Source organism: Rattus norvegicus, chromosome 2 (genome assembly GCF_021556685.1).
Source record: "Rattus norvegicus strain SHRSP/BbbUtx chromosome 2, alternate assembly SHRSP_T2T, whole genome shotgun sequence".
Taxonomy (NCBI): domain Eukaryota; kingdom Metazoa; phylum Chordata; class Mammalia; order Rodentia; family Muridae; genus Rattus; species Rattus norvegicus.
This window is the reverse complement of record NC_141535.1, coordinates 56,906,681-56,915,646: the sequence shown is the minus strand read 5'-3', so window position 1 is coordinate 56,915,646 and position 8,966 is coordinate 56,906,681.

Below are 8,966 nucleotides of genomic sequence, written 5' to 3'. Positions count from 1 at the left end.
ATATGATTAGTGTTCATTGTTTTCAAAGGTTAAGTTCCATAAAAACAGTCAGGTCAGATTATGTCTTACATGAATTATTGTCCTTTGACAATGATGGCAGAAGTCAGAGGAATGCCTTTACCAGCCTGGGAGCTTTAAGGTTTATGACACAGTGATTAGAACCTGGGAAGTTCATGGCACAGAGATTTCTTTTCACAGTCCACAGGGGTCAGATCTTACCATTCTAACCTACAGAGCTGTGAGCCATTACTTATCTCCTGTTTGGAGCCTCCAGTTTGCTTTAAATTGCTATGTCTGCCTTAGCAAACTATCACAATCATGTCCAACGCTGGCTCCTTCCTGGTATTTAGCTCAAGGATAAGTTTTTTTGTTTGTTTGTTTGTTTGTTTGTTTTTTTCTTTTTTTCGGAGCTGGGGACCGAACCCAGGGCCTTGCGCTTGCTAGGCAAGTGCTCTACCACTGAGCTAAATCCCTAACCCCAAGGGTATGTTTTTAAGGTTGTTACACATCACTGTTCTTGGGGAGGTAAGCATTTAGAGAAGGGTCAGCCAGAAGACTATGTTGGTCTGATTTTTTTCCTACCTATTGGTGGCAATAGGTATACAACTGTGCAGCCTCAGTATCACAGCTTCCTTCTTGAATAATGATTTCCTGGGATTCCCTGTTGAGTTTCTTGTCTCCTGAGTACCAGAAAGGGAATGAATATGAGTCTGCTTTTGAGAAGCCCTAGCGAAGGAAGCCTGGAGATGAGGATTTAGATGTGCTTGGTCAGATCCTAGACACAGCGTTTCCCCCTTGCTTGTCTTTCTAACTCCCCCTTTAAAACAGTTCTCTTCTTTATTTGTACAGAAAGGTCATTATTTCAGTATCTTACATTCTGATGTGAACCTTGAAGTGGCACTGTCTGTCCATATTGCCTTAGGATCCTTACAGCTCCGTCTTCTTTAATCTCTGTTTCCACCAAGTCCTCTGAGGTCTGCAGGGAAGATATTATCTGGGTGAGGATATGCCTGGTCTCGTTAATATAAAGCTGCCCCTTTCATGACCTTGAATTCTACTTGCTGGTGAGTCAGATGTATACATTATCAGTCTTAACTAAACATTACATCATCGCAATTAGCTGCATTATGTAATCCTTACTTTTTCTATCTCTTCTTTTTTCCTCTTCAGTATGCGGTTCAGCCCGTGTTCCTCAACTCTCTGTTCTTCTATAAGGTGAGAAAGTAAATCCTATTTTTCTGTCACCAGTAATTTTTTTATTTTAGGTACTATTGTTTCTTCAACTATTTTTTTTAATTTATGAGACATGGTTTTACTGGATAATAAAGACTAGCCTCCAATTCACTAAAGAATCTCAAATTTGCTATTTAGCCCAGGGTGGTGTGGCCTCTAGCTTTTGCTACTCTTGCCTCAGCATCCCATGTGACGAGATTATAAACATGCACTAAACCTGTTACATTGCATTTAACATGTTTGTTTAAAAATACATCTGATTGTTTCCCATGCATAGCTGTGAGAAAGGAAAGGGGAAAGGCTAGTGTACACACTGTGATTGTAGGCATAATGAAAGTTGCCAAGACTTACATTGCCCTCCAGCAGCAATTTAAAGGAAAGACACCATGCAGGCAAAAACCCCGAGAGTTATAATCAGTGATTATGGAACTGCAGATGTCACTTAAACACCAATATTGCAGAAAGAGAGGAAACATGAAAGCTGTTTTCCATGTAAACTAGAAACAAAAATACATTAGATCAAGTTTTATAAATAAAATATCCAAGGCCCTGTTTTTAGTTGTGCTTAGCTTTATTTAATATTCTTTTATTGTGTTTTTTATTGAGATGGGCAGTTCAACACTGAGCTCCATTTATAAAACATTTGGGGAAGTCTTCACCAGGACTGAGGCTAAGTTTGCAGAGCTTAGGACAAAGTAAAAATTCAGAACCCCTTATTGAAAACTCGACAAATATGTCAGGACCATGAAAATAGTGCATGTCATTTGGTTTAAGATCCCTTGAAGTGTGAGGCCCACACAACTCCATGGCATGTGTTCAGGGGTGTGGTGTGGTTATCACAGAAAAACAGTAGAAACACTGTAAAACCCCTTTATTTCCAGGCATGAAGTTAAGTTGATTCCCCTTACATCCACTATAGTTACAAAAATCTTTGTAGTTTCTCCATCCTTATCCCCTCATATAAAGTGTACAAGATCCCTTTCTTTGAAAAGTTGTATAGATAGTAGTTTCTTTTTGTGTTAGGAGTTTACAGCACTTGACAATAATAATCTTCAATGAAGTGTATGTGTGGCGATTTGATATGTTTTGCCCAGGGAATGGCTCTATTAGGAGGTATGGCCTTGTTGGAGTAGGTGTGGCCTTGTTGGAGGAAATGTCTCACCGTGGCTGAGGGCTTTAAGATCCTCGATCTAACTGCCTGGAAACCAGCCTATCAGCTTTCAGATGAAGATGTAGAAGTCTCAGCTCCTCCTATACCATGCCTGCCTGGATGCTGTCATGCTCCTGCCTTGATGATAATAAACTGAACCTCTGAACCTGTAAGCCAGCCCAATGAAATGTTGGTCATGGTATTAAGTGTTTCCTTGGTCATGGTGCCTCGTCATAGCAATGAAACCCTAACTGAGACAGTCTGTATCATAGATTAATTTCTCCTGCTGCACTGAGATGCGTTCTTTTCCAAATGTCTTGTTTGTATGTCTTCAGAATTCAATTTAAGTGCTGGAGCCATGAGTATTTCTTTTGTATGCTTTGCACGATCTGAATCCTTAGTCCATGGAGGTAGGTGTGCCATACTTCGATGAATCTCACAATATGTTCCCACTCACACATTTTACTACTCTGGACAGCATTATAGTCAGCAGCATTCACAGCTAGGTAAGGCTGTTTATGATGCCTTTACCTCCTGTATAGCACCCTCTAGTGCTATCAGAGTTAGCCAGTAGGGTGAGGATTCCTGGTCAGTACCAACTTGTTTTCTCCATGTCGTCTGACCAAAGTGATGGTGTCTTCAGCAATAGGGTCTTATTGTCAACTTCTGGTGAATAACTAGAGCAATGGCAATGTCCTGTATGTTTTTGAGTGTCTCTGGGGCTCTTCTGATCAAGACTCAGGAGAGGAGCTTCACAGAGCAACTGGACTTTTTAATTGACAACCATAATTCTTGGATAAGCATAATTCCCTCTGTAAGTTAATTGTAATTAAACTGGCGTGTGTGTGTGTGTGTGTATGTGTGTTTTGTGTGTGCGTGTGTGTGTTGTATGTCTGTGTATGTGCATGCATGTGTGTATCTTATAACAGTATATTTCCATATGGCTATGAAAAATAAAGTGACAGTTATCTCTCCCATTACCTCTGCCCTGACATCTATAAATTTCTAATTCTACTAAAATAAACCCATCAATATTTTATTTCATGGAAGATGTTTTGGTACTGGATATTTTATAAATCTTATTATAAACCTAAATTGTAACAATGCATTTTACATTTATATATAGGGTTCGTTTTGAGATAGTGCAATGTCCTTTTTTACCAAATAATACACAGCTATTCCAGCTTTACTGTTGAAAAATCTTTCTCTGCTAAGCTGTTTTCCTTCTTTTCTAGAGATCAGACATCCAACAAAGGCACATTTCTTTCCTATTGACCATATAACTAACCATCCATGATTCACACAACATTTTCACAATAAATCTTGAGACCAGGCATTGATTCTTTTCTGCCTTTAGGTTTTTTTTTTATTTTTATATGCCCAAAAGTTCACTGGTATGTAGTTCTTATGGGGTGTGTAGTATCTAGCTGCATTTAGTGAATATGTAACTTTTAAAAATTACTTTTATTTTAAAGGATTTTCATAGCAGTATACATTGTATTTATTTAGTTTCATAATCCCTTGCACTTAGAGAGTTTTAAATGAATTTATTTGTTAGAATTACAGTGAGTGTGCTTTCTCTTATGTATGTAAACACACACACATCACACACACACACACACACACACACACACACACACACACACACACTCACACACGTTCTTATTCCGTAACCCAGAGAGTATTCAAACTCTCGGCAGTCTTTCTACGCCAGACTCCCAAGTTTATGAGCCAGAATTTTGCATGTAGTCTTTAGTAATAAATAGAATGAGGTACAGGTTACTGCTGTCTTTCTTTTGCAGATTATAAAAGCAGGGTGACAGATGTCATGTAAGGGACAGAAGTAGACTGTGATCAAGGTGTGGTGTTAAGCTCTCTACTCTCTTTTCCCATACGAGTTACCACCACATCGTTGCTCATGAAGCCTTAGCACTGATACCTATATTTTACTCACAAAGCAGATAATAACTACAGAGTTCATTCATTCCAGTAGCCATAGAGCTGTGTCTTCCTAAAGCAAGGGTTTGTTCCTTAGGGGGACAGCACGTGTCACCTACTGTGGCTGACAGTAGCACCTCACCCATACAGATTTGTGAGAAAAGTAAGTATTCGATTGCGGCTGCTTCAACAGTTCACGTTTTTATTGTATTTCCTATCTTAATGAGATGGAGGTTATTTTGTTGCTGAACAAATTTCGAATGATAAAATACTTGTTTTGAATTAAAATGCGAGTATGAGGCTTAGAATAGGGGATAATTAGTGCAGCACTTGCCTATTACTCATTAGCCCGTAAGTTTACTATGACAAAAATATCTAAAAATATAAAGTATGTAGGCAGCAACTAAGCAAATAACAAAGGTGTGTTAGACCACTAACGGGTACACAATTAAAGGCTCTTAGTATGTTATCAAAATTACTGCCATATTTATTTATTTTATCTGTGTATATACATACATGCATGATGTTGTGTCAGTGCCTTGGAATGCATTGCAGGTCAGTAGACAACCTTGGGTGTTGAATTTTCATGTTGTTTGAGACAGGGTCTTTTTCTTATTGCCATGCCTACTAAGCTACCTGGTCCCCAAGACCCTAGGCATTCTGATATCTTTCTTTTCAGACTCGTTGTAGGAATGCTGGGATTGTAGGCGCGAGCTATGGCACCTGGCTTCATGTGGGTGCTGAGAATGCAATCTGAGCCATCTCCACAGCCACATTACTTTCCCCTTAGTTCTTCATCAATACGGCAGACTTATATCTATGTCATCACGTTAAGAGTGCATTTTCTAACTGAATGACTTATCAACCTTTAAGCTTGCATATTTCTTCACAGCGCTGTGGATGGTAATGCAATAAAGAAGCATCAGAAATTAGCCTGCGGCCAGGACCACAGTCAGCGCTGACAAAAAAGTGTTGCTAGTATTACCGTAACAGGCTAACTTCTTGACATCAAGATCGTGCTTTCCTTACCACAATGTGTTCCTCTGTCTTATTTCGGCATTATGAGTTTTTGCTTAAAACGCGTTTACAGAGTCAGTTGCCAAATATTGTCTACCACTTTCGCAGAGGCGTAAGTGTGTGAAGTCCTCACTCGGGTATTGGATCTTTAACTGCTTTTTGCTTGCCAAGCACACTTAACACTTGAATGTACCAGAATCGAGATGATGGAAATTCCGGCTACTCATGGATGTTGTTATTTAATTGTCCTTCTGACCACCTTGTATTTTCATTCCAAAAGGAATAAAGTCTTCCCGATACATTCCTACGCTCTTGGAATCAGTTCCAGTCAGCCTCATTATGGGGTGGTCTGGTCCCTTTTTGCAGTATTCCAAGTTGGCTTTCGGGTGTTATTTCAAATAAAATGACTTTGCTGCCTCACTAATTCCTTGATGTAGTAAAAGTCTCAGAATAGCCTCAATGCCTCCTCTCGAGTTGAGGAAATTCCACCGTGGGGGAAACCGCGAGGAGTGGTGGTTATTGACATCACGCAAAAGGTCGCATGACGACTCTGTGAATCAGAGCCGTCTGCACATGGATGTATGTCTGCACACGGGCTGACCAGAGGTGCTGGCTGGAATAAAGGGGAGTCTGGCAACAGACACTGCATCCGGGGTCCGAGAAATGGGATCAGCAGTTGCTGGCCCATGGGATCCACAGAATTCTCAATAGCTCGCAAACACTCTGCCGCGTCAACATGCTGTTGAAATAAAATTAAGAACAACAGAAAACGTTTCACAGGGTGGTAGACAGGTGGAGGGAACCGAGCACAGTAAAATACTGGAAAAGAACAAAGGAATTGGAGTTTGATGCAGGAGGCCAAAATTTCTCAACTATTATCGGGACTATCAGCCTTGCACGAGATTCTTCATCCTTCAGTCCTGACTGCATACAAAACACGAGAGACTATCTCTTAGCCCAGTAGGAATCATTTCTCCTGGTACTCAGCAGCGATGCCGAGTACATTATTGGATTGTTTTTACTGAACGCGTTAGCTTATGGATCACATAGTAGTAACAGGCTCAGTGTGAACTCAAAGCACAGAGATAAAACTCATGAGGTAATTTGTCTTGTAGATTGCAGGACTTGGCATATTGTGAAAGACAGTGCCTTTTTTTTCATTCACATGACAGAAGGTGATAGGAAGAAAGAAGAAAAGAAATGGGGGAGGGGAGCGTTTACAGCAATATGGCTGTGTCCTCTGACACAAATAGCATGATTAGTCAAAAATCCCTTTACGAAATTGGACGCATGTGAATCCCATGTCTAGACTGGGAGGTAGAGACCTACTTTGAGGAAAAAATCTCATCTGCACTAAAAGTCTAAAGAAAACAAAGTAAAAATAAAAAAAAGAAACTATGCCACAAAGGATGAAATAATAAAAGTGTAGTAATTGTTTCCTTAGACATGAGCATGTGTGCTCCAAAAGCCATACCCTTAAGGCCAGTTGCCTATAGACCTTTATTCAGAAACGGGATGTTTTAAAGCATTGATAGGAAATTAGAAATTTTTAAAGGAATTAGATTTCAAGTGCTATAATTGAAAATGTTCAAGAATTGTTTTTATTTTGCTAGGTTGAAAATAAACCAGCACTGGCTTTTCATTAAGAGATAAGGATGTCTAGGCTACTCCTAACACAGCAAGGGGGATAAACTGATATAAGGCTCACAGTGGCTAAAAGGTAAATGGGTAATGGTGCATTTAATTAGCTGCTCCTTCCCAGCCCACAGCTAGGAAAGCTAAAAGAGGTAAACAGGAATATACACTAAGTGCAGTAAGCTATTTCTTCCTATCTAGGCATCCTGAGTTCTAGGCTGTCTACAAGAAAAACTAAATTATGCCAAGGTTAAGTATTTCCCTGTTTGTTAGATTAAAAAAAATGGCGTGCTCTCATTGATGAGAGGTCACTCTGGGAGGAGGGGAGTGTCATTCTGGAGGAGGACAGTGTGCAGCACTTAAGTAATAACTGCGAGGCCAAAAGCCACTGCACACCTGTTCCTCCTCTTCTCCAAAGGGGAATGTTTTGTCCTCCAGAGTGTATCATCTGATTTGGACTCTGTTAAAAGTCCCATTCTTTTATTCCGTTCACAGAACCTTTGATCTGAGAGTTGGGGCACTTTCCTTCCCTCTCACAGTGATAGATTGTAACCAAGTCTCTTTCTGTCTCCATTTAAAAATTCCTCGTCAGTGAGACCGAGAACCTGCAAGCAATTGTATCCCAGGTATACAAGCCCTTCTTTTCTTTCCCCCTGTCTCATGTCTCCCTTGTAACTGACGTTTGGATCATTGCTCCTTTAAAAGCATTTAGGGGTATAAATAATGACACTTTGTTCTTCAAAACTGAGAAACTTAACTTGTTTCTTACTGTAAGTATTTTTCGGTATTTAAAAAATATTCTACAGATTGTTTTGGATACTGGGGTTTGCAAAATTGATATAAATTATCATAATCATAATTTTTGGTATAGTACCCATGTTTGTGTCCATAGCTTTCTAAAATGTAAGAATAAAATTGATTTTAGCCAGCAATCATGAGATGTGACTTTAATCTCTGATGTTACATCTGACTACCATTATGAACTTTAAAAAACTATTACTTTGTTTTAGCTGGTACATGAAAAGTACTCATATTTCAATGATAAGTCTACTATCAGAAGACTTTTCATTCATATTTATGTCTATTCTTTCATTTTTTTGAGATTATAATATAATGACATTATTTCCCATTCCCGTTCCTCCTCCCAAACCTTCCCATATGCCCTGCCTTGCCCTCTTTCAAATTTATGACCTTTTAAAAAAATCAATTGTTATTATATGCATATTTGTTATGTATATTGTAGGCTTTTAAAACTACTTTTGATAAGGGATCTCAAACACTTCGATTCCCATTCTAGTCCACCATCCAAAGGTAGGGTGAAAATGATAAATAGGACACGGGGTGTGTAGACCTGTTTAGATGTAGTTTTTTGGGGGGAGAGTTCAATCTCCATTGTCAGGATACCAGAAGTCCAGTTCAGTAGTGTCAGAATACTAAACACAAATCAGCAGTGATGGCGTGATCCAGCAGAAACAGCCAGGCCTCCTCTGAATCAGCACCAGTCAGCAGGAGAGATCAGAATTAGCTGGGATAATGTGCCTCTCGGCACAAAGTGAAGATCAGCGAAGATTCAAGACCAACAAAGTGTTGCCAACTTAGCTATGCAAGCACCTAGACATGGTCCATCGAGTCCTGTTTATACTCTTCAAACACTGTGTCTCGTCCTGTGGGTCTTGTCTCGGCAAAACACCATGTGAGTCTGCCTTAGCAATACATCAGGTGAGTCTGCATCACAAGACACACCCAGAAACTTCCACTTAAATATCTATGAATATTCTAATTACAACCTGCTCAGTTGCAAGTTTTGCTATATAAATATACATGATGTTCTGTATTATGTATATTTTATAACTCTTTTTTTTTTTTGGTTCTTTTTTTTTTCAGAGCTGGGGACCGAACCCAGGGCCTTGTGCTTCCTAGGTAAGCGCTCTACCACTGAGCTAAATCCCCAGCCCCCATATTTTATAACTCTTAAAGTCACTGACTAATCAAG